We start from the raw sequence: 19,034 nt of genomic DNA on the forward strand, positions 1-19,034 counted from the left end.
AACCCCCCTTCAAGCTTCAGCAATACATTTTTACAAGACTCAAAAAGTGGGGTCTTCTGTCTCAAGCATTTAAGCTTTGGATCTGTACCAGAGTCTGTGATCACCAAAGATTGGATCTGTTAGGTAGTGCACGAATATGCACCTTTCAAGTAATGGGCTATCTATTGCAGTTGAAATCCACACATGCCCAACGGAAGACAAGACCTTAATCGCCCACACCGGGGGTGTGGATTTCAAATGGAAGCACCCATTCAGGTAACTGAATGTGAAATTCATATTCTTTGTGTGGAAGATTAAGGCAAATGTCTTCCATAGGGGGTGTATGGATTTCAACTTGAATAGCCAATAATTATGTACTATAAATGGGACAATAGTGATGACATATTCTCATCTGACCAAGCATGGCCATTCTATAAACTTGATAATAAAGACTACCTTTATTCTGTGGCCATTACTGTGTGGTCTTTGAATGAATATCAACGTCAGCCACAGGGATTTCAGGTAACCCCCGCCCTGTTTCCCACAACTAGCTGGTTCCATCTATAGACACGTAATATTCCATAAATGGAGATTCAAGCTGGATATCCAGGTGGGCAAAAAATACTTCAGGGTGCAAAAGATATGAGCCTGAAGAAAATGTTATCACAAGTATTCTGAAAGAGATGGGCCACTCCAACAGGCCATGATTTCCATGTTTTGCCACTTTATGCACAAACATTTTTTCTCACTGAGTCCATTAAGGGGGTACTACATACCCATTGCATTTTTGTGTTTTTTTGCATTTTGTGAAATAATGAGAAAAAAAATTGGACAAAGTGGTATGCAAATTGAAGAGTCAAATCTTCTCGTTCTATTGGTGGTTTACCTAATATTTCCGTAAGGGCCATTTATTAGAGACAAATTTACCTATGTTATAATAGGGTCTCAAGACGTTCGAGTAGCTTTTCTGTGTATTGCAAGTTTACACAGGACTTCAAATCCTCAAGCTATTTCACTGCATCAACGTCTATCAGTCACCTCAATATAGGGTGCTTATTGAGGTATGGGCTCTTATTGGAATGAATACGGTAATTAGAATTTCCATGTTTTGTCTATTTTAAACATTTACTGTTCAGTAGCAAATCCAGTGGCATAGCATGGGTCATCATAGGGGGGGGGGGCACGACCAAGATTGGGGGAAACTGGCCTGCAGATGGGTAGAGCACAAGCCATTTTCCAGCAACTTTCCTATGGGATTCTAAATTTTCAGATCGATTCAAACCTGCCCCCTGCCCCTATGTCACTGGGCAATGCTTTTTCAAGATGGTGTCTCCTGTTGGACATTCCAATGGTAATTTTCACAAAACACAATTGCAAAGTAAATCTAGCAAGAGTGAAATCAGAAACTTTTCACAAAGTGGTGCCAATAAGGTGCCCCTGCCGTAGCGGGCGCCCCAAAAACAGAAATAGGTAAGTGAGGTAAATTTATGAATTTTAGCACAAAACTTTAATACACATTCATGGCCTCAACATGCTCAACAAAAGCTTACAATACTTGAAAGTCGGATCATCATCGTTCAGTTAGACCCTGTTCACATTAGAAAATTTCTTCATTCGACGAAGATAAGTTAATCTTGATTAACTAATTAAGCATGCGTACACATTACGGTTAACGAAGACCATGCACTGTACACATTTCATGAAAATTAAAGGGGCATTTCGTGATCCACAGCCTCATCCCCACTTTTCTCAAAAAAAGTTGAGATTTTTATATCACTGGAAACCTCTGGCTACACAATGGTTATGTACAAAATATTTCTTGCAGATTAATTCGTTTAGCAAAGATATCGTGAAATTTGAATTTCGTTCTGGTGCACCAGAACGAAATTACAACGCATTGTCTATGGAGTAGTGTAATACACATAATCATGCATAACTAGCGAACGCAAAATCGGAATCAACTGAAATTTTGGGAATAGGTTGTTTTCGTGGATATCTAATGAAAAATGACATAAATAGAGGATGCTAGGATTACGAAATACTCCTTTAACAAAGCTCGAACGAAGCTATTAACGCCAGGCTATTATTAAAGCCCGCGAAGGTCACTTGTTATATGATCACTTTCCTTCGTTGAACGAAGTGAGCGTACACATTACAAAATTAGCTTCATCGAACGAAGCAATTTTAATCTTCGTCGAAGGAAGAAAAGTGCGTACACATTAGGAAAAAACATTTTTAATCTTCGTTCGAGGTTCGTCGAAAGAAGAAAATTTCCTAATGTGAACAGGGTCTTAGTCATTTCTTCCTCCCAGTTATTTCTATAGGCCTACATGGTTGATTCACATCTGCAATACAGCTGGGTTGAGGCTTCTTAACGCGGCTGTGTACTCTAGACATGGTTTCTTTCGCAAAATTGAGTTTTTTTGATAAGTTTGTACTTTGTTATGTTTTTTATAAATACAATGAATGAAAATCCAGATTTGTAAACTCCAACTGCAATATTTTAAGGATTTTATTTCACTATTCCACTCGTATTTGAAATTGAAAAGGAAAGAAAATCTTTGTTGTACCAGCAGGGTACACGCCAAGCAATCACAAGCATCGCTAGGCGTATCGCGCAATTTGTTAACGCACAAATCGCTACGACATGCAACGCGTATCTACATCTTGTGGCGCATCTTATGGAAGCACCACGGAAGCACTGATTTCACAAAAACCTAGCGGTCAAATGGCTCCGTTTTAGCTGATAAAATGTGGGTTTTTTCAAGTTCTTTCCCCGATTTAAATATCAAGTTATGAATGGATTTCGCTCAAACTTCTCAAGGGGCTGTGGATTTACCCGATGTTCACGTTATATAAGGTAGAAAAGCGAAAACTGCCAAGATTCTCCTGTAAGATTCGATGAAAGTGCATAATGTGACCACTTTAAACTTCAACGGCCATTCTTTCAATGTTCATTTTCTCGGTAAAATGACGATTTAGGTACACGATAACTCAATAAATACAGCATCTATAGGTAAGCAAATATGATCATCGTAAAAAGCATGATCGACTCAAGAAACGGTTTTCTCATTTTTTATATTTTGGTCTATTTATGATTTTGTGCATCATTTTGTGCAAATAGGCGTTTGTGAATTTTAAAAGTTCAAATTGATGCCTTATATGGTCAATATCTCAAAAATAAGGCCAATATCAAAAAATAAAAAACCGTTTTTGGAATGGAGCCTCAAGATTGAGCTAAAAACAAAATAAAATATTTTGGAAAGAGTGTTTTTTGTTATGATGTACCTAACAAATATTGCCAAAAACTCACTTTTTGTGATTTTCTTCATAATTGTTGTTTTTACCCCAAATCTGTATTTATATTAAGATTTATTGATGTCTTGCCTTTATAAAAATGTATACTTTTATATATCTTGCGCGAATAATTACAAAGTTATTGCACTTTTACTACATGCATATCTGAGAGTACACAGCCACCTTAAATAGTTGAAAGGCTTCAGGCTCTTTGTAAAAAACCTGTGTGTTGGCTTCAATAATTGCTCGGTTATGATGTCATAATGCATGTAGTTTCTTTCTGCACACCACGATATCGAGGCTATGAAAATTGCTACCGGCTATTGGTTGCTTATAATTGGCACCAAACTGCCCAACGCAGTTTGCAGAATAGTTTTAGAGATTTGGTGGTATAAAAGTAAAACAAATATAACCCACAACTTTCGTGTAATCAGATTTAAAACTCTTATTTGTTGAAAAACTTTGAAAATTGTTCTCAATATACCACCACCAAGTTTTTAAATCTTTAAGGGGGTACTACACCCCTGTCCAATTTTGTGCCTATTTTTGCATTTTTCTCAAAAATTATAGCGCATTAGTGACAAGTAAGATATTTATATTATAGGGGCAAGGACTATAACTAATGCACTGGAAATTTTATTTCAGCACAGACAACAGTTGTGGAGTTACAGTCAAAAATGAGGGAAAACCAATATTTGATCAATAAATCAATAACTACTTGTCTTGAGTTGCTGAATTTTCAGTGCAGTAGTTGTAGTCCTTGCCCTTATAATATACATATCTTACTTGTCACCAATGGGCTATACTTTTTGATAAAAATGTAAAAATAGGCTCAAAATTGGCCAGGGGTGTAGTACCCCCTTAATTCAAATCTCGCAAGAGTGAAATCTACAAACATCAGGACAAAATTTGGGAACACCGGGCAGTCACATTTAAGCTTTACAATGGTTTTTGAGTTAGAATGGAACTTGGGATTAGGATTGGGGTTGCGATTATAGTTAAACACAGCAAGATTTTGGAACACAGAACAGCTAGCCAACTTAGAGACTCAAAATTAAGGTTAGTTTTTTGAGTTAGGACTGAATGAAGGATGATTGAGATTAAGATCAAAATAAAAAGATTTTGTCATTTCCCAGATTAACATTCCTGTTCAGGTAGCATTGAGAATGGCATCGGAATGCTCCAGCGCTATTCCCAGTCTTGATATCAAAACAACATGAAATCAAATCTAGGCTATAAATAAAAGAAATGAATCATTGTCCTCAAAAACATGTCAATTGGTTGGTTTGGCCGAAACCGAATAAGTCTTCCCTCCCAGGCAGAGTCAGAATTATTAGTATCGAGTACATAACATAAGCGTGACTTAGAATGAATAACCGAGACATTGACACCATCCTGCACATTTTAACAAAGTAAACCAAACCCAGATTAGATATCCAGCGTATGTACGGCGAGTTTGCTCGAGATCTGATTCCACGCCCAAGATAACCTTAAGATTGGCAACAAGTTAAGTCATATCTTAGCTAACGAATCACTTGTTGCAGAAACTGGCAAAACTTATCTACGTTGACAAAACAGTTTGGGCTTCATGGGGAGTATTGGATTCAGTTAAATATGACACGGGAGAAGATTATGTGCAATTGACGTTGGATATAACGGTACAGTTTATCTAGAGGACAAGATTATTCAGTCAAAATTAAGGCGGTTCTGACGACATGACACTTGACCTCTATACAGACAGTCATAATAAATTCTATGATTCAATCATTGATAATACTGAATTGCACACCCACACATCGCACATACATGCACTTTTTGGCGACTTTTGAATAAAGAACTGCAAAGGAAACTCAAGATTTTCACATCAAATGCTTTCACATCCTTGCTGGACAAAACAATAGGGTGAATCTTGATCCAGTAAATGTTCAGATGAGCTCAGATGGTAAATCTTTGACAAATCTTTACCCTTGTGTAACACTTTTACACAATACCATTTTCACTTCACAGATCAGGTGAATCTTATCCTAATAATTTTTTTCTTGTGGTGAATTTTGACGACTATTTTTTGGACAGAAGGTGAATATTTGCCTAAAAAATAATTTTCTATTTTTAAAGAGTGAACCCCGGGGAGTGACCTAATGTGAAGGGCTTGAGGAGGACAGGTTCAAGATTCCCTTTGATGCCTGCATTTAGGCTTTGGAATATACATTTTATAGACAGAAGTTGTGTACCATATGGGCTGATGTGATACACAGTTCAGGGAGCAAATTACTAAAAGAAATAAAATATTTGAGTGAAAAAATGAATACTTATCCATTTTTAGAGAAGATCAGTCCCAGCCCAACCTACAAAATCATCCACAACCCTTCAGCACCAGGGTTGCCAAAAGATTTCAGCCCGAAATCGCCCAATTTCTCTTTGCCATTGGTTTCTATGGGGCAGGAAACTATCGGAAGTCGCGGGAGCCAATGTTGAAAAATCGCCCCAATTTTTTCTTAACCATTGGTTTCTATGGGACAGGAAATTGTCCAAAGTCGGAAAAATCTTTCAAAAGTCGCCCAATTGGGCTACCAAATCATGGGTTTGGCAACCCTGTTCAGTACATCACATGATAAGACCCTACCCTAGGAGACCGAGTCAGTAATAAGTTTTCATTTTGTTAAAATCAATACTTCGTTGACTTTGTCACATTCACACAGAGATCTTTTTGGTATCCCCAAGAAATTTAAAGGATTTCCCCATTTCCCTGAGTGATGCTCGAGTGCTAAAGCTTTGAGAACGATATAAATTTTGCGATTTTGGAGTGCTGAGCAGCGGGCATAACCTATACGACCTTGTATTAATTATATTTAATATGGCTTCAATTGAGTTGTGTGGACACACACTCAGGGATTGACTTAGAAATTCCAATTCTTGAGCATGCCAATCCTTGAAAATTCTATGTCCATCTGAATACCACCATTCAAGTGCCCATCACATATAAAACCACAAAATTTTAAGCCTACACATATCATGAATTGAATTATGTGATTATTTGATGTGAAGTACATTGGATCCAGTCAAGTGGTTCTGGTACTATTAATGAGCCTCAATGATCATCAATATGCCTTTTGATGTTGGTTGAGCATGTTGACTGATGATAGGAGAGTGCAACATTTACTTCCACACACTCACTATTAAAATTCTGACAACATTTTGTGGCAATATCATGGTATTTTCACTTTCAAGTTTCAGATTATGATGTCAACAAATCCAAATGGCTCAAATTTAGTCCTGCAAGCAAGATTTCAGTCTATCATAAACATAACTCCGGGAATATAACAGGAACTAGTGCATAATTATTTGAAGCTAGAGTTCTCGAGTAAAAGTAGAAATACTCCTGTTCTATGGCAGTTCCAATAATTGAAACTCCAGGCTCCAACCTGGAGATCCATCAAGTGCTGTGTAAGTATTTATATGTGTTTAATGTGCATTCACATACATACTCCGCAGTCAGTACGAAAAAATTGTTGCTCTATAAATGATTGAAAATTGCACATTTGCAATCATTTTTCACCACAAAATATGATATGAAAACACAGGTGAGCAATGTATGAATATGTAAATACATGGAGAGGTCAAACAGGTTGTTAATTATTGTCAATATTAATATTTTGCGACATTTATAATGAAAATAATTAACACTGAAGACACCTTATGGCACATTCTACAACTTGAGAACAAGTCCTCAAACGTTCAAAATTTATAGTTACTGCAACTCTGGGGCACTCACATAAATGGTCTGTACGCATGCGTGACCAAAAAAAATAAGTAAAAGGGGGTGTTTTTTTAAGGCAAGGCAAGTTACGCGTGTGACGCATTTAGGGTCTAAAAAACACTGATTTTCAAGAATAAGGGTAGTTTTCGGAATCTGAACAACTTGTTTAGGGTACCTTTTCAAATTTTTGGTAATTTATGAGTCCAAAAAGGGCATTTTTTACTAGCCAAAAACTCATTAGGGGGTAAATTCTATATTCAATTATCTTATTAAAGGGCTAAATTTGCGGGTAGGGTAAAACTTGTTTTGGGGTGTTTGAAAAAAATTTGGCCATGCATGCGTACAATGTCATATGTGACCCCTCGGCACAACTGAGCCCGGATGTCGCCAGTGCCACTATTGAGATATGCTCCATCGAACTTAACAATAAACAATAGGAAACAAAGGATTTATTGACTGTTTTATAAATTTTTCACTACTTAAAGTCATAATGTACGATCTTTTTTCAGAATTTACCTTTATTTTTTTCAAAACCGATTTTTTGGCATATTTGTAATACTTACACATGTTCTAACTTAAATCTATGAGCATACTGTCAAATTCGTCCTATTTGTAGTAAAACGGAACGATTTTCTGTTGGTCCGACATAAAGTCATAATTTTTTTAGATTATGACTTTATGTCGGCCACGATCGCAAACCGTAGTCTCGTACAAAACTAGTTGATTACGCTCCCTCCACATGTGGAGGGAGCGTAACTCAAACTGGCCGCGTAGAGGAGACTAACTCTGAGGCCGCACTCGCTGTCCTAATCCAAATAGTGCGAGATGTTTTGAGTGATAGAGGTGAAGTTTATGATGTTGTTTCTTTGCAAATTCCCAATGTTTTTCAAGCGTCCAAATGTATTGGGAACTTTCATAATGATTGGATATTATCATTTTAGAAGAAAAAAAGAAAAATCTAAAAATTTAAAAAGATCGTACATTAAGGCTTTAAATGTCAAGAACTATAGACATGATATACATCATTTTAAAGCTAATTTCAAGCAGAATATTTTGGTTGAATATCTCAAAAATGATGATTGGCGACTTCAGGGCTCAGTTGTGCCGAGGGGTCACATATTTGAGTGATCCCCCCGGGCTACAACTGCCCTGAATGCCACTGAAAACAATTAACACTGAATCGAAAACACCATTCGGCACCTGCTACAACTTGAGAACAAGTCCTCAAACGTTCGAAATTTGTAGTTACTACAACGGGTTCTATGGAGATAAGCTTATCCCATAGGCATTCACGAGCTGCTGCTATCCATGCTATCCGGGGCTGCTAGTGCTATATCCTCTTTGCACATAACAATGATCCCCATTCCCGAACACAATTATTACACATATCGACAATCGACAATTCCTTTACTTACGTGTGAGCAGCAAAAGAGAATAAGCCTATTAATTGATCCTGTATAATCCTTTTCCCAACAAGAAAGTAACCACGTTCTCCTTTCGTCCCGTCAACGAACGCTACTATACGAAAATGACCAAGAAAATATGTTGCAGGCCTCGAAATGCACCTGTGACGGCTTAGCAACTTTTGTCAGGCCTGTTTTTGTGTTGGCTATTTCGAACGATCGATTTTTGGGTGTTGCCGGGGTGATACTTTGAAAAATGTGAATCTATACTGAAAAGAGTGGAATTTAATAGAATATGCTAAAAATTAACTTTATAGTTATACACTAAGTATAACTAAAGGAACAATTTGATACTACTTACGAGGTTTATTGTGTACCAATGACTTAGACGTGTAAAATTTTATGGGAAATTTAAAAATACACCCCTCCATAGTTTCTCTTTGGAAGAGTCCAAAAAACTTTTTTTTGCGATGGCGCTATTTCAATCTTCTGAAACTGCAGGCGGCGAGCGGCAGGATAAACCTGTGATCAGCCTGTGATTAACCGGGTAGAAATTGAAATCCCAGGATTGAAATTGGACCAGTATGAAGATGAACTATATCAGACTGAGACGCGTGGGCGGATTTGATTTTTTTCTGGTTTCGGCCACTGTGGGTTTCGGCCGCTAGCTTAGGAAACTTATTTGTTTATAATAACCATTATCCACTGCTATAAGCTGCTATATTAAACGTCATCAAAATGTCTGGTCCCACAGTGGTCTGGTCCTATGTATACGTCATATATATATAAAGAGAAAAGAATCACAAGTTGTGGTATACCATAGATTTTATGGGTATACATACTTATGACTGAAATCAGTGTGGAGCCATTTTCAGAGATGTTCAAACAACTATGAACTATCAGCTACTATCAGCACTATTATTGGGTATATAATGTGTGTGTAATGTGCGTCTATCAGAGAAGTTATTTCTTGTTTAAAAATGCATTGCTATCAAACAAAAGAACGTGTCAAAACGTAAAAAGGGACCAAAGTTAAAAAAGAAATCTTTCCTGTGTGGCTTTTCACCCTTTTTTTAAAATAAACTTTGTCTCAAATATGAAAGTTTCTAAAGACTTATTCAAAGTCATCTATACTTATATAAAGGAGAGAGGGAGAGGAAAAGAAGAGGAGAGAGAAAGGGAGACAGAGTGAGAGAAAGAAGGGAGAGAGGATGAGAGGGAGCGAAGGTGTGATAGTGAGGCCGGAGGTGAGAGAGAGGGAATCCATTAATAACTATACTAGATGCAGTTCCTGCGATTATATTATCTCATGATCGTTTAATCACCTGTTATATATATATACTCCTGAATCAAAGGAGACCTATTCACTTTCTTTACCTATAAATGATGCTCGCATTTTCACCATGAAAAATTATTTTGGGAGCCCAAATCCCGGTCCAAATAGGGCAAATGGTCAAAAATGAAAGCAAATTGTAAATTTTCGCACGTTTCTCACAATCTTACGCATTTAACATGAAATGATAAGAATTATGGGCAAAATTCATTTTTATTAAGACCAAATTAGTTGTAAAAAAGCAGAGCGCTCCATTTCTTAATAACATTTCCCCTGTGCCACCGTGTATTGCTAAAAAGTGTACTTTTTCGATCATTTGTAAATGGGGGAGGTGGGTGGTGCATTGCACCACCTGCACTTTTCCATATATATGTGGATTCCCGCTCGATACGGCTTGCCCCAATACACGTTGTCACATTCTGCTGGTATGCAGTCACTCATGAGAAATAAATAGGCCTACTCATCAGTTTGGAAAACTCCATAAGAATACACAAAGCTATATTCTGAATAGAATAATTCTGCTCCCCCGACATGATAGGCCTATACCATGATTACCTATAACAAGATGACCGAAATGGTTTTGTTTACTAAAAAATGAATGATACAATCGTTTTTAGCTACAATGGGACGCACATTCTTTTTAAGGAATTTTTATTACGTTGAAAATTTTGAATTTTGTTGGTAGATTTTCTATGACCGAAATATTTAGTATTGTGCGCCCTTGAAGTTGATGTATTGCAGGCAGCTGTAAACAAACACGACCTTGCACCATGGGTTGCACCACAGATACGTTTCACCATAGACAGGTTTCACCCACATTTCACCAGGCCTTGCAAGGTTTAAAACGTGGAAGTTTTAGTATTTGATTGTAATTCAGATCACTCTACTACATCATCCATGTTCAAATGAAATCATTGCAGAAGAGGGACACATCTGCAGGAAAAACGTACTGTAACACCTACTTCTTGGAGTTGAAGTCTTAAAAGGCATTTGAAGGTATGTCAATCATAAGCTTAAAATTTGTATAGCTATCAGTACAGTGATAATTATACTTACTACCCGGACTTCCTAAGTAACACTAAAATTTTAATAATAGCACTAAATTCGGTACATGTATGCATATGATTATGTGGCGCGATTCCACGCCAGCCAGACATGGTCGGTGATTGAAATGATGGATATTAATCTGCGGAACTCAGTCTTTACTCGGAACCCCAGGCTCGGAACAAGTCGCCAAACATGTTTTTGAGTTTTGCCTTTAAAGATGACAGTCCCATAAAAATTGAAAGTACTTTTTATTTAAAGGGGCATTTCGTGATCCACAGCCTCATCCCCCCACTTTTCTCAAAAAAAGTTGAGATTTTTATATCACTGGAAACCTTTGGCTACATAATGTTTATGTACAAAATATTTCTTGCAGATTAATTCGTTTAGCAAAGATATCGTGAAATTTGAATTTCGTTCTGGTGCACCAGAACGAAATTACAACGTATTGTCTATGGAGCAGTGTAATACACATAATCATGCATAACTCGCAAACGCAAAATCGGAATCAACTGAAATTTTGGGAATATGCTTTTTTCGTGGATATGTACTGAAAAATGTCATAAAGTCAAAAAGAGGATGCTAGGATCACGAAATACTCCTTTAATCCATAAATAACAGTTGAACTATAAATCCCTAGATGCTATTCAATCCTGTGTAAGGCAGGAAACTAATTGTAGGTATGCTAGGTGAATTCAATTTGCCATCAAACTGCATCATTTTATATATCAAATTAAAGCCCTTGAGTAAACAAAGCCAAAACTGAAAACCTTTTTTTCATAGCACTTTCCGTAGCAAAGTTACATCTTGTCAAAGATTGAATTTCATCAAACAATGTCAAAAGATTCAGCTAGCAAAATTCCCCAAAACGGCATTTCGGGGTGTTTCTAGATCTTAATCTCATGATGATACCAGCTTTTTTAATGGAACTGCTATCAAAATCCTCTAAAATTCCATGTGCGAGTGACTTATCACCATAAAAATCATATATTTGGGTCAAGTGAAGTATAGAAAACATATTTATGTAGGTTTCTTTCTTCGGCCAGTTGTTTTAAATTTCTATGTAAAAATGCATTGACATTGTCGGCAAATTTGGCTGACTAGCAAATGTGTTTGCCTGGCATACCTACTAATTGGCCCATTACTCAGAAAAGCAATTTGGCAAAAATATCAAGGTATCATTTACAAAATCATTTGAAAATATTGATGCTATTTGTTTTTATATAATTTTGGTATCATTTTAAAGCTTATTGTCTAGTGCTTACATTTTAATTCAAATCATGAAATGTCAAAAATGAAATTGTCAGAGCAGGTCACGTTTTACCATGCAGTGCCTATTTAATTTGATGTTCTTTTATGTTAACATACTGGTATACTTTACATTATTATATTAAATCTGTTTTATACCCTATATTATATCTCATTTTTCAGAGAAACATTTGAATAGTCAAAAGTGGTTAATTTCTGGACATCATGTTGGAATATATAATCTCATCATTGAATACTTCAACCATCCTCTTGATGGTAGCCTCATTACTGGCTTATGTATGGTACAGGAATGTAAGCAGACCTGCTGAATTCCCACCTGGACCTACTACATTACCTATGGTTGGCAATATATTTGGTAAATTATGCAAATTTTTTACTTGATTTACCACACCATCTGCAACATGTCCTTGACATGGACGGCGACAGTTCGCTATCTCTAAGGACCGCTATACGCTATCTCTAATGTTCGCTATCCATAAGGTTCAAGTTATCACTAATTACGAAAAAAGGTCCACTATACCTAAGGTTCAATATCACTAATTTTGAATAAGGTTCGGTATTTCTAAGGTTCAATATCACTAATTTTAAATAAGGTTCGCTATCTCTAATTTTAAATGAGGTTCGCTATCACTAATTTATTGAAGGTTCGCTATCAATAATTTAAAATAAGGTCCGCTATCTCTAATTTTAACAATCCCGGTATCCCTAAGGTTCGCTATCTCTAATTTTAAATAAGGTTCGCTATCTCTAATGTTCGCTATCTCTAAGGTTCGCTATCACTAATTTCAAATAAGGTTCGCTATCTCTAATTTTAAGGCCAGAGTAATGGAAGACACATTCGTCCACGACCGAATTTGAGATTTTTTGATATTTATCAACACTAAGATGTATTCTTTCACTTGAAACTGATAAACTACAACTTGCTAATATTTATTCGTATTTTTGCTTGATTTATTTCACTCTTTTCAACTCTAAAAAGTCACATGGCTCAAGACAGCTTAGTAAATTGGCGGAAATAATGAGTCAGAAATGCGAGAATGCGAAATATTGTGATTACGCTGCAGCGATTCGCGTCGTGTGTGGCGCAACTCTGCACGTATGTCCAACGAGTCAAGGCGCATTCGGTATGTTGTTAACGCCAGCAAATGTGGTGTAAACAAAACAAAAATTTGCAGTCAAAATGCCACTTAGATTTTTTAATTATTTTGAATTTTGGCGCACTGAAAGCAGAGATTATAGATTCATTGGTGCAAAAAGATGCACATTTAGACCATGCACCAGATACAGCTTTTACAAGTGTGAAAGTCTTACCGTTTTAAAATTTAAGGACGTTTTATGCATAATTTTGACATTTTTTACTAAAACATCGATTTCTCAGAGTTCACTTTTGACAATATTGCTTGCGATTTTTGTGACAAGATAACTCGAAAAATATGCAAGCAAAGGGTAAACTTTTGCACTATCCTTTAGAGTACATCAAAGTCTAGGGAAGGTTTTTTCATTTTTCAAAATATTTGTTTTAAACAAAAATATACACCATTATGTGCAATTTTAGCTTAATAGAGTGACAAAATGGCTTTTTTCACATGTTTTTTCAATATTTGAAAAAGAGACGAATTTGAAAAATAAAAAAAACCTTCCCTTAGTTCATGTCTCTTCTTCATGAAAAGCTAACAGATTTTTTTTTACTCCGAACGGATTTTTTTCTAAGTTGTCACAAAAAAATTGGGGTAAAAAAGTGAATTTTTGTGATTTTTTCAACAACTTGAGATTTTTGAACAAATCTGACGTCACCATGGGATTCCTTGACTCATTTCCTTTCCAAAAATGTATAGTTTTATATACTTTGGACATATAATTCAGAAATAATGAAGCTCGAAAAGGTCCATGTTCCCTCCCATTACTCTGCCCTTAAATAAGGTTCGCTATCTCTAATTTTAAATAAGGCTCACTATCTCTAATTTCAAATAAGGTTCGCTATCTCTAATTTTTAATAAGGTTCGCTATCACTAATTTCAAATTAAAGGTTCGCTATCTCTAATTAAAAATAAAGTTCGCTATCTCTAATTAAAAATAAAGCCCGCTATCTCTAATTAAAAATAAGGCCCGCTATAAGTCCTATCTAATTTAAAATAGGGCTTAGATGGGAAAAAAAAGTCAATGTCAATTTTTGTCACTTTTGAAAAGCTCTCTTTTTTCATTCAAAGTTAGGGAAATATAGTCGTATCGTACCGAATGAGGTATGAAAATATGCAGGACAAAATTCTCTATCTATTGACTACTTGATCTTGCAATTTAGTTTTAGTGTCTTTAAGAAATGGCTTTTGTTTTAAGTGTTCGTGTACTTTTTGGGTATATTTTCACCTGTATAAACTATTAAACTCGAGGGCGCTTTCCCCCGCTTTATTTAAAATAAGAGATAGTGAGCCTTATTCTAAGTTAGAGATAGTGGGCCTAATTTTAAATTAGAAATAGCGAACCTTATTGAAAATTAGAGATATCGGGCCTTATTTTAAATTAGAGATAGCGGGCCGTATTTGAAATTAGAGATAGCGGGCCTTATTTGAAATTAGAGATAGCGGTCCTTATTTGAAATTAGAGATAGCAGGCCTTATTTGAAATTAGAGATAGCGGACCTTATTTGAAATTAGAGATAGCGGTCCTTATTTAAAATTAGAGATAGTAGACCTTATATAAGATTAGTGATAACGAACCTTAGGTAAAGCGAACCCTAATCGAAATTAGTGACAGCAAACCTTAGAGATAGCAAACCTTAATTAATTAGGGATAGCGAACCTTAAACAAAATTGGTGATAGCGAACCTTAGGTATAGTGGACCTTTATTGCAATTAGTGATATCGAACCTTAGAGATAGCGAACCTTCAATAAATTAGTGATAGCGAACCTTATTCAAAATTAGTGATATCGAACCTTATTTTAAATTAGTGATAGCGAACCTTATTGAAAATTAGTGATATCGAACCTGAGAACTAGCGAACCTTATTCCAAATTAGCGATATTGAACCTTAGAAGCAGCGGACCTTTTTTAGGTATAGCGAAGTAGCTTAACCCTTTTCTCTATTAGAGATAGCGGGATTCTGATCTCCATAGACTTTACATGTTAGTGATAGCGAACCTTAGAGATAGCGAACCTTAGAGATAGCGGTCCTTAGAGATAGCGGGATGTCATGGACAGGGGGTATAATCCCTGACTGGACTGTCAAAAATTACCCTAAACAGTATAAACATGTATTATGATTTGTTTCTGAAAATACAGCCCTTGAAACAGTATGACTAAAAGTATGACTTGTAAGTGAAAGGCCCCACCCTACTGAAATTTTGGTAGGGGTGTGCGGCGCGGAGCGCCAAACTTTGAGATCTAAGAACTGATTTTGAACAAAATAGGGGCTGGATGAACTGAAATGTCAACATTTTTAGTTGGTCCAGTGAACTAAAATGTGGCCAAATTATAGGTTTTGGAGCTAAAAAATTCAAAACTTTTCCAAATTTTGTCCAAAGAGCTACAATTGTCAGAATTTGAGGCTCAAAGAACTGGAGCATGATCCAAATGTGGGTCTTAAGGAACTGCCGGAGGGCCTGAAAAAGGGACCCTTGACTGCCGCACATACCCATACCACATTTACATGTGAGTACCCCCTCCGGGGGCCCCACAATGATCTGCATTTCCCATTGCCTGCATTTGAAATTTACACAGTTTGAATTCATTATTGAGATTGTTCATAATTTTTTTTTTTTAAAGTGTATTTGGTAAAAATCCTGACCATGCACTTATTTAAAATTTGGAAAGCATTCTGAATTCCCTTCACGTGCAACACCTGTTGGTGTGTATCTAAGTTAAGTAAGGGGCTGTGCAATAATAATTATCTGTCCCCCTGGGGTGGGCAAATTTCAAGATGGCCTGCCAAAAGGCTTTCCCCTCACCCTTTTCCCTTGGCCTGTCAAACAAACCTTTCCCCTTCCACTTGCTTGCATCCCCTTGGCCTGCCAACAATTCTTTGCCCCTTTGACCTGCCAAAATTATTTGCCCTCCCCTTTGCTCCACCAAAAATTACTTGTTCCTTCTTTTTTGCCCACTGGTGTGGGAACAGATACTCTGTATGTAATTATTGCACAGTCCCTAAATCCTTCAATTTTTCAATGGGTAAGCTTGTGTCTGAAGACTGCATTTAATTCTACATTTTAACTTTGTGAGGCCTAAAGATGGGACCATTTCTGTAACTCTGTACATTTGCCCAATTTTGATCTACAAACTGATCTTTGATGTGGTAGCACATGTAAACCCAACCAGTGGCGGCAGAAGCATTAAACTATAGGGGTCGGGGACAAGCATATTTTGTTCTGGTTTTACTGCATGATAAAATTTCAATTTCAGACTCTTTAAGCCCCATTTAATGGGCCAGTGAAATTGTGCAACTTAACCCTATATTTGGGCCAAAAACTTTTATGATTTTAGGAGGGGTTGGACCTGGCAGTCCTGACCCCTGCATTACTGCCCCCCCCCCTTCCGCTGCCTATAAACCCAATTTTGAGTGGTTTACATCAGTTTTGAGCTCTTATCTCCATTGTTTTGGATTCCTTTGAACATCATTTTTTACTTCAAATTTCTACATGTAAATGTCTGTTTTCCTTCTTTTCTAAGAAAAAAAAAAGTATTTGCCCCTAAAACCTGCATCCCCTGGTATTTTTCAGAACTGAAGGGTCCTCTGTATGAAGAGTTTAGTAAGTTGGCCAAAAAGTATGGTGATATATTCTCCATCAAGATTGGCAACAACTGGGCTGTCATCCTTAATAATCTTGAATTTGCTAAGGAGGCTTACTTGAAGAAGCCTGTAGAATTTGCTGGAAGACCTGAAAGTTTTACAGGTAAGAGTTTTACATCAATGCTTTGTGTTACTTTGGTAGTGACGTAAAAAAATAAGCATGCCAATCAACAGTCCGTTTCTATGTGCGTATATGCTCTGCTAGTTAAGGTTGGCATAATTATATGACCAGTTAAAAACGCACTTACGTTACTACCAAATTCAAGGGGTAACTAGTATGCAAACAAATCTTCACTGAAATTTTTTTTCTCAAGAAGGAGAATAAAGGTAAAGTTTTTTCCTCTGCTGTTCATCTTCTCATATAACTCACAATACCATAATTTTGGCATGGAACAATGCAGCCTCATTGTTCTACTGTTCAATAATGGTATCTGTCATATAGATGTCTCGTCTACAGACCTATTAAGACTCCCAAAGATGCTAAGATCCTGCAGGATAACCTGAACACCATGGTGAAGGGGGAAGAAACTTGAGGGAATGAGGTTCAAGTGTTGTCTAGTGCAGAGATTTATGATGGAGGAGATACTGGTATCACATCCATAAGTTTTGGTAACAAATCTCTTCTGATTCAAGATAGCTGATGTTTTGGAAGTATTACAGGTCCTTAAGAGTGATGTAGCTTGGGGTTGTTGCACTCAGGGCAAGGATACAGAATGGTGCCCAAAACTGGTAACAATATTTCTTGCCACCTGAAATTGTTAATTGTTTACCCCAATTTTTTTCTCATGGCACTTAGGAGCTTAGGAATCTTGAAAGGGGGTGGGTGTTGGAATTAAAAAAAACAACCCCATTTTGGCGCACATTTTTGTGCATTATCATGCAAACAGACAAGAGAGATTAAGCAATTTTCAAATTTGGGCAACATATTATATCAGTACACAAATAATTTTAATTGGGTGACCCAAAAAAATTTAACAAGGGGTAAGGTCAATGAGCGTGTGGTAGAGCTGCTCCTTGTTGTAGGTAGAAGTATGGTGGACATTTTTTCTGATGAAATTTAGTATTTTTGGCCTTTATCCAGCAGCATAGTTAACTTGACCATTCCAATGGAGATCATGATGCCCAAGTACTTGCATCTGTCTCTATTTTCCATGTTGATAGCCATGCAGGGCTGGACCTTAACTTTTTTATGGGCTTGTACTGTTGTAGCTCTAAAAGTTATATGCCTGACAAAAATGTTACAAGCCCAAATTTTGTCTGGAAATATGTTACAATAAATGGGAAAAAGAAGATAATTGTCTATTAAGGGCGTACTACACCCATATATTGGTTTGATTGGTATAAAAAAATATTTTTTCATTTATAGCTAGGCGATATATGCACGGATCATGTGAAATAAAAAAAATTATGAAAAAACTTCGTAAAAGTGTCCTGTTTCACCTATTTGTCGTAAAGTTGACTGGTTGATAAGGACGCTTATTTTTTTTAGCGATATTCTTGTAATACGTACATGTCAAAGGGTTGGGCGATACCAGCTTTTGGTACCGATTGTCGATCTAGAGCAGTCAGGGGCGGCGGAACGATTTTGAAAGTGTGGGGGCAGTCAGGGTGATGTAAAAATCAAAATAATGGGCGCGACAAGAGGGGGGTGTCTGAGGGGGATGTGGCCCCTCAGAAGTGAGAAACTTTTGCAAAATGAAGGCCCAATTTAAGCCATTTGGTGGACCATTCTGGCACTATTATTGTGTACAATTTTAGTTTGAAAAATCCGAAAATGGGTTAAATGAAGGCCCAAATTGAAGCCATTCGTGGATAAGTTTTCACTATAATTGTATAAATTATTGCTTTTAGTGTTGGGTGTCCTAATACAGGGGAGTTGGAAAATTTTGCAAAATGAAGGTCCAATTGAAGCTATTTTGTGCATAATTTTTACACTTTCTTTAAGCATGTTAAGGTCTAGAATAGAGATTTGATTATTTATGTTCACCCAGACATGTTACACACAGCACATTATGGGTTAAAAGTGGGGGGGGCAGGTCCCCAGTCAAAAAGTGGAGGGCCACTGGCCCCCTGGCCGAATTTTAGAAAAATAAAATAAAATAAAACAAAATTGGCGCGGAGCTGGGGGGTTGTCTAAGGGGATGTTCCCCTCAGAAGTAAGAAACTTGTGC

General features: G+C 36.7%; 1 protein-coding gene and 1 long non-coding RNA gene across 2 annotated transcripts in view; one reads left to right on the forward strand and one right to left on the reverse strand.

The window, feature by feature from the left end:
• Nucleotides 1-8,594, reverse strand: part of LOC140158870 (SPARC-like) — a 49,029-nt gene extending 40,435 nt beyond the window's left edge. The window contains exon 1 of the mRNA XM_072182128.1: nt 8,449-8,594. The gene's annotated coding sequence lies outside the window, so the exon portion shown is untranslated. The remainder of the gene's footprint in view (nt 1-8,448) is intronic.
• A 1,926-nt stretch (nt 8,595-10,520) lies between these two features.
• On the forward strand, nt 10,521-16,971 carry LOC140158245 (uncharacterized). Its single transcript, XR_011859741.1, has 3 exons — nt 10,521-10,745; nt 12,247-12,437; nt 16,793-16,971. It is a non-coding gene; the product is annotated as an uncharacterized lncRNA (long non-coding RNA).
• The last annotated feature ends 2,063 nt before the right edge of the window (nt 16,972-19,034 follow it).

Source organism: Amphiura filiformis, chromosome 8 (genome assembly GCF_039555335.1).
Source record: "Amphiura filiformis chromosome 8, Afil_fr2py, whole genome shotgun sequence".
Lineage (NCBI taxonomy): Eukaryota > Metazoa > Echinodermata > Ophiuroidea > Amphilepidida > Amphiuridae > Amphiura > Amphiura filiformis.